At 45.7% G+C, this 8,219-nt stretch overlaps 1 pseudogene; it reads left to right on the top strand.

Annotated features, from left to right (window-relative positions):
- The first annotated feature begins 242 nt into the window (after positions 1-242).
- On the top strand, positions 243-7,752 carry LOC139649477 (uncharacterized; annotated as a pseudogene).
- Positions 7,753-8,219: the final 467 nt, after the last annotated feature.

The following is an 8,219-nucleotide window of genomic DNA, read 5'->3' as shown; positions in this document are numbered from 1 at the left end:
AGTGCGGAGGTGGCACCCTCAGGCCACACACGTACCTGTTTCTGAACCGGTTTGGTGACTTTCACCCTTGGTCTGTATGCTGGTTTAAGCATAACAGTGATGTGGTGAGAGAGGCCGAGGTGGGGGAGGGGGGCAGCCTTGTATGCTCCTTTGTGGGTCATGTAGACAAGGTCCAGTGTATTATGTCCCCTTGTTGGAAAATCAACGTGTTGGTGTAGTTTTGGTACTGCCTTTAGGTCAGCATGGTTGAAATCCCCAGCAAGAATGAGAAATCCATCTGGGTGGGCTGTCTGCTGCTCACTGATGGCGTAATACAGTTCACTGAGTGCCTCGTTTCTGTCGTTGTTACTGGGGCTAGGGGGAATGTAAACAGCTACCAACAGAATGGCTGTAAATTCCCTCTGCAGATAGAAAGGCTGACGATCATAAACTCCACCACAATGAATGAACAATGTTTAGAGACCACCACAGCGTCACGACACCAAGCATTGCTGATGTAAACACACAGTCCTCCGCTGCGAGTCTTACCTCCCTTAACCAAGGCTCTGTCCGGTCTGTGGCACGTTAGCCGGTCTAGCTGAATGGCGGAGTCTGGGATGTTAAGCCATGTTTCGGTAAAGACGAAAACACAGCATTCCCTCATGTCGTGCTGGGTAGACCTCAGAAGATGTATGTGATCCATTTTGTTGTCTATGGAGCGTATGTTGGTGAGTAGGATGGTCGGGATAGCCGGCCTGTTTGGGCTAGCCGCGAGCCTAGCTCGGATACCGCTTCCCTTGCTTCTGCTTCCTCTCACGCCCGGTTCAGACCGCATGCGTAAGCCCCGCGAAGCGCCGGGAAGCGCATCCAGTTTCCTTGCGGCGGCCATGTTAACCGATTTGACTGTTCAGACCGGTGGCTCCGCGGCCGGCTCGCGATCTGGAGCGCCAGTTTCGGCATCTGGTCTATTTTTTCCGCAAGCCACGGCGCACATTTCACAGGAAGACACCATAGGAAACACTACAGATGGTCATATCTCCATTATATCACCACAGAAGCACAAATATATTAAATGATCAACTTACCAGGGTCTTCACTATTGTTGATGAATCCATCTGCACTGATGCAAGTTGTACATTGTAGGATGATGATCTATCTGGTTTTGAATTATCACTTGCCTTTTGAAAATTGCGTCTGTTATTGAATTACCACAAAAGTAAACAAGGATACATGTTTAGGTTTGTTTATTTATAGGCTACTTACTTTATTTAGGCCTATATGTCATTAAAGAGATACAGATAAAGAGAGAGGGGGAGAGAGAGAGATCTAGGTCCCCTAGGCCAGTGTTTCCCAACCCAGTCCTCAAGGACCCCTTTTCCTGCAAGTATTGGTTCCAGCTCTACTCTTGCGCACCTGATCCAGTTAAGGTCTTAATGCTGATTGGTAGAGACAGATCTACCTGAACAGAGCAGCATGAAAGTGTGTAGGCCCCAGTGAGATCAGGTGTGCAAGAGTAAAGATGGAATAAAAACTTGCAGGACAGGGGGTCCTTGAGGACTGGGTTGGGAACCACTGCCCTAGGCTTTCCTAATTATTGCCTGATCACAAGTCACGACTTGCTGAGAAAACAAACAACTCAAACTCCTCCTCTCTGCAGCTGCTGAACTGTGGATCTGCTTCTCATCTCTGACTCTGTGTGTCCTTGTTTCAGTATCGCCTCCTCTGAGGTTTTGACACTTTTTCAATCCCAGAACATTTTAGTTTCTCCACCTTGTGCTCACTCTCTAAAGTGGCTACAGGAGAGCTGATATCTCCACGTTTTATGCTGCTTCTGTGTTTGTTTAGTCTGATCTGAAGTCTACAGAATGTTTGACCAACATTATATTTTTTGCACTGGTAAAATAAAGTTTTTCTCCCTGTCAGCTGCCTGTCTCAGCTGTCCAGTGGGTGTTGGATCTGATCTTTCGGTGTGTCAGCATGTGAGCCGGGCGGTGCTTCAGCAGAGAGCTTCAGTGTTTCCTCGAATGCTCTGTGTCGCTGTTTTCTGATCTGACAAACCAGGATTTATTGTGCGAGATGTTAGAATCACATTGTAAACTTGACCTGCAAAAATACAACATATAATCCGGGCATCATTGCAGTTTTATTTATTTTTTTATTTTTCATTTTTTTTTTATATTATAATTCATTACAAGTCATTATAAAAGCTCCATATCCTTTTATATACAAAGGAAAATCTGTGCTTAGCATGTATCGGACATTTTTAAACAACTGAAAGCATATCTTTCTAATCTATTTTACTAGTCTGTACATCATTATCAATAAGTTTCAATCTTTGCTATCTTTATTTATTATTTGAACTCTTTTGTTTGTACCGTCTTCCCTTTCTTAATTAAATTGTTTATAGGCTTTTTATCACTAATGCACCCCTTGTTTTATTCCTTTTTTATTTATTTCAGCTGTAATTTTTCTTTTTACACTGTAGTGTAGTTTTTAATTTATTGCTTATTAATGAAGCACCTTGAGCAGACTATGCCTAATCGCTGTTACAAATTGGATGTCACAAAACTTCTTGCGTCTAAACGCCAACAAAACTGAGATGCTAGTTGTTGGCCCAAAAACCCAACTGCCTCTTGTTGCAGACCTTACTCTAAACTTTGGGGACTGCTTAATTACCCAGAGTCCCACAGTTAAAAACCTTGGTGTTACTTTTGACTCAGCTCTCTCATTCAATGCTCACATTAAGGAAATCACTAAGATAGCATATTTTCACCTTTGCAATATCTCGGAAATTCGCTCCCTGCTAAATACGGCGGATGCTGAAACTTTAATACACACTTTTGTTTCATCCAGACTCGATTATTGTAATGTCTTACTCTCCGGCCGACCGAACTGCAGAATTAAAAAACTACAACTCGTGCAAAATGCTGCTGCCAGAACACTAACCAGAACTAGAAAATTTGACCACATTACTCCAATCCTAACCTCCCTTCACTGGCTCCCAATTCAAGCCAGATCTGACTTTAAGGTGCTTCTGTTAGCTTATAAATTGTAACATGGGCTTACACCATCATATTTATCTGACCTCATCATCCCTTATATTCCCCCTCGTGCCCTCCGATCGCAGGACGCTGGCTACCTTATTGTCCCTAGAATCAAGAAAAAATCAGCAGGCAGTAGAGCGTTCTCCTACCGAGCTCCTATCTCTGGAACCAGCTGCCTCTTACGGTGAGGGAAGCTAACTCTGTCGAAATCTTCAAATCTAGACTCAAAACTTATTTGTTCTCACAATCATACAACCGACCTTAACATCGTTGGCTTGGGCTCAACACAATCTGTTCTCTTACCCTAGCCTAGACAGTATTTATATAGAAATTTGCCGTTGGGAACATAGTATAGGACTGCCTCCTGGTTACACTCTGTCTAATCACTTTCTATCTGTTGTCTGTATGAGCGTGTCTGTGCCCAAATTCGTCTGGGTTTTGTGCTGCTTCTGCACAGCTCTGTGTGTGTGTGTCTGTGTGTGTGTACGGCTGGTTTTCTCCACCCTTTCTCAGATTCCTGTGCAGTCTTCTAGCTGTCAGCAGACGGGTACTGCCCCAGCTCTGATGCATCTAACCCTAACCCTATCCTCCACAGTCACCAGCATGAAGTCCTCAACCTCTGCCCTCGACCCTATCCCCTCCTTTCTAGTCAAGGCCTACCTCCCTTCACTCTCCCCACTCATCACCAGTATAATTAACTCCTCCTTGTCCACTGGCCTCGTCCCCCTCCAGCTTGCTGCTGTCACCCCATACTGAAAAAACCTGGTCTTGACCCTGACAACCCCGTCAACTACCGGCCCATCTCCAACCTCCCATTTCTGTCCAAAATCCTCGAGCGAGCTGTTGCTGCTCAGCTCAAATCCCACCTCGACTCCAACAACCTCTACGAATCTTTCCAATCCGGCTTCCGTTCCAAACCCAGCAACGAAACCGCCCTACTGAAAATCACCAACGACATCCTTCTCTCTGCTGACTCTGGTTCCTCACCATCCTCATCCTCCTTGACCTCAGCGCCACCTTTGACACCATCAACCGTTCCATCCTCCTCGCACGCCTTCAACACTCCCTCGGCATAACCGGCACCGCCCTCTCCTGGCTTACCTCATATCTCTCTGACAGACATCAATACATCTCCATAAACAACTGCAAATCCTCCACCGCCCCAGTCACCCATGGTGTCCCCCAGGGTTCAGTGCTTGGTCCCCTCCTCTTCATCCTGTACATCCTTCCCCTTGGACAGATCCTCCGCCATCACGGCCTCCGTTTCCACCGCTACGCCGATGACACTCAACTCTACCTCTCCTCCAAGACCATCACCTCAACCACCCACTCCACCCTCACCTCCTGCCTTGCTGACATTAAATCATGGATGCAACAGAACTTTCTCAAACTCAACTGCAATAAATCTGAAGTCCTCATCAGTGGCCCACACTCCCTCACCCGCTCCGCCCAGACCTTCTCGCTCAACATCGATGGCTCCATCGTCACCTCCTCCACCCAGGTCCGCAACCTCGGAATCATCCTTGACCCCACCCTCTCCTTCCTACCTCACGTCAACCAGGTCACAAAAACTGCCTTCTTCCACCTCAGGAACATTGCCCGCCTCCGGCCCTCCCTGTCCTTTGCCGCTGCCGAAACACTTATCCATGCCCTCATAACTTTCAGACTCGACTACTGCAATAGCATCCTCTACGGCTCATCCAACAAAATCCTCAATAAACTTCAATACGTCCAGAACTCCGCTGCCCGCCTGCTCACCTCCACCCACCGCCGAGATCACATCACCCCTGTCCTTCACAACCTCCACTGGCTCCTGGTTAAATACAGGATTGACTTTAAAATACTACTCATCACTTACAAAGCCATAAACAACCTGGCCCCTCCCTACCTCTCCGACCTCCTCCCCCGACACACCCCCACCCGATGCCTCAGGTCTGCAGCCACAACCACCCTAAAAACCACCAGGACCAAGCTCCGGACCTGGGGTGACAGGGCCTTTTCAGTTGCTGCACCCTCCCTCTGGAACGCCCTCCCCAACCACATCCTTCAAACAGGCCCTCAAAACCCACCTCTTCAAGCTCGCCTACACCTGCTAACCTCCTTCCCCCTCTCTCCCGTCCGTCCACCTCATGATTCCTCTAGTTTTAACCACCTACTTTTATTCTTGTCTTTTACTATTTTTTTTATTTATAAATGCACTTATTAAATGATTTTACCCTGTTTGTGAAGCGTCTTTGAGTACCTAGAAAAGCGCTATACAAGACTAATGTATTATTATTATTATTATTATTATTAAATAAACAAGTTAAATGCTATTTCTTCTCAGCTTCATTTTGATATGCATACAGGCTAAGCTTGCTTCTTGTTTTCTTACCTTTTCTGTGTTCAAAGCAAGTCACAAGGCTGTCTAAAACCAAACAGGCACCGAGGTAAAGGTTTTAGACGCTAGTACCGATGTTGAAATGCTATTTTCAGGCAAAACACATGTATTGCTTGTTGATATACTATCAGCCTGTCAACTATGGAAAAAAGTTATTTCTCTTCTCTGCATATCTGTATCCCCAGACATGCCATCCACAGGTTAGTGCTAGATAAATTGATTTGATATTATATGAACTAACTCAGTAGAATCTTTGAAATTATTGCATGTTACTGTTGAGGGTAAAAATAGTTGATTTTAATCACCTTTTCCTGTTGCATTTTCTCTCCATGCCTCTCACATGCAATACATTGAAGACAAGTTTGTCATGATCATTGTGGTAACTCTCAAAAAGTTATAGGCCATTTCAAATACGCTGACCCAATGCAGTGTATTGTTGCTGAGGGTGTGCTGTATGCTACTGTGAGATAAAATTTCAAACAACAGTCAGTCAGGTGTTCACCCTCCAACACCCCTGGACCCAAACAGGCATATTTATGAGCAAATGCTCATTAATATGCTTGATTGGATTCTTGCTGTGTTAGATCTGGTTAGATCTATATAATGTATTCTAAGTGGAAAGGACAGTTTGTTCTACAAATGGGTTAAAGGGGTAAACAGAAAAAATCTGGTTTGAGGTTGTAGTTAAGGTTTTTATTTATTTATTTTATTTAACCTTTATTTAACCAGGTGAGTCTCATTGAGATTACAAGATCTCTTTTTCGAGGGAGCCCTGGCCAAGACAGCAGAGATACAGTGTTGCAACAACATAAAAAAACAAACATGAAGAGACATACAATAAAAACAAGGCAGTAAAACAAGTTATAAAAAACACACAGAATCCTGCACCTAAAAAGAGTAGATGAGTCTAGCTATAGGGAAGCATTACAAACTCCAATTGAATCGCCTCCAAACCCTTCACTGCATTTTTAAAAGTGCTCAACGGGATCAGCTCATGCAGGTGACTTCAGACTTAAATGTGGGGTAGAATTATGCATTTTGCAGTATGAACTGTAGAATCTGTATAAGGTGATTCACCCTCTGTGATTATGCCTTTCTTTCTCGGTTTGTATAGTAATCCAATGCAAAAATGTAATAAGAGAACAACCTGTATGATCCCAACCAGTCTGGCTTCAAACGCGGACACTCTACCGAGACTGCGCTCTTGTCTGTAGTAGAAACACTGCGATCAGCTAGAGCTGCCGGTCAGTCCTCTGTCCTACTGCTACTTGACCTATTGGCCGCCTTTGACACGGTGAACCACCAAATCCTCCTCTCCACACTCGCAGAGCTCGGCTTCTCAGGATCTACCCTCTGCTGGTTTGAGTCCTACCTCTCAGGGAGATCCTTCAGAGTGTCTTGGAGAGGTGAAGTGTCTAAATCCCACTACTTGTCCACAGGGGAACCTCAAGGGTCAGTGCTTGGACCCCTTCTCTTTTCATTATACACCACCTCATTGGGTGCAGTGATCCGCTCACATGGCTTCTCTTATCATTCATATGCTGACGATACCCAGCTCCTGCTGTCGTTCCCGCCAGACGACCCCACGGTCTCGGCGCGGACATCGGCATGCCTCGCCGACATCTCGGCTTGGATGAAGGAACGCCACCTTCAGCTTAACTTGTCAAAGACTGAGCTCCTTGTCATCCCAGCCAGTCCCTCTATACAACAACAAATCAGCATCCAGCTCGAATCAACTGAGCTCATACCCACAAAGTCTGCCAGAAACTTGGGTGTCATGATTGATGACCAGCTAACCTTCAAGGAGCATGTGACTTCTGTTGCTCGGTCATGCCGATTTGCTCTATACAATATCAGGAAGATCAGACCCTACCTGTCTGAGCATGCAGCACAACTCCTGGTACAGGCTCTTGTAATATCACGCCTTGACTACTGCAACTCCTTACTGGCAGGGCTCCCGGCCTGTAGCTCAAACCTCTGCAGATGATCCAGAACGCGGCGGCGCGTCTGGTCTTCAACCAGCCCAAAAGAGCACATGTCACTCCGCTATTCATATCCCTCCACTGGCTCCCAGTTGCTGCCCGCATCAAGTTCAAGTCCTTGATGCTCGCCTACAAAACAATAACCAAAACGGCTCCGACCTACCTGAACTCCCTCATTCAGGTCTACGCTCCCTCCCGCTCACTACGCCCTGCCATGGAGCGGCGCCTGGTGCTGCCACCTCGGCAAGGCCCTAAGTCTCTAGCCAGACTCTTCTCTTCTGTGGTTCCCCGGTGGTGGAACAAGTTGCCAAACTCCATTCGATCCGCAGAATCCCTCTCTATCCTTAAGAAAAGGCTAAAGACCCAGCTCTTTAGCGAATACCTCCTTTCATAAAAAAAAAAAAAAAAAAAAAAATTTGATGCACTCTACGCATTACCTCATAGCACTACCTTGTAGCACTCCCTCGTAGCACCTATGTCCTGTTGGACCAGAACTTAGCTTGTTGCACTGTCTCGTAGCACCTTTGTCCTATTGGACCAGAACTTAGTTCTATAGCACTTACTCTCGTTGTTCTCTCCTATCTAGAAACTTGCTTGTGTTGTATGCAAATCTCATGTGTAAGTCGCTTTGGATAAAAGCGTCTGCCAAATGTGAAATTGTAAATTGTAAATTGTAATAACTGAACCCAAATTTCAGTTTGCTGAAGGGTCCAACTCCAGTATAAGTTAATGTACCTTTCCCCTCAATCTTCCTCTCTACTGTTTTGTCTTAATCTCCTGGTTGGAGAGTGAATTGAACCCAAGTCATAAAATGATTGCTCTTATGCCTTATCA

Source organism: Centroberyx affinis, unplaced genomic scaffold, assembly GCF_046629955.1.
Source record: "Centroberyx affinis isolate AG114_WGS23_722 - 3 ecotype Tasmania unplaced genomic scaffold, CSIRO-AGI_Caff_v1 ptg001352l_1, whole genome shotgun sequence".
NCBI lineage: Eukaryota > Metazoa > Chordata > Actinopteri > Beryciformes > Berycidae > Centroberyx > Centroberyx affinis.
This window is presented reverse-complemented; position numbering and strand designations above follow the sequence as displayed.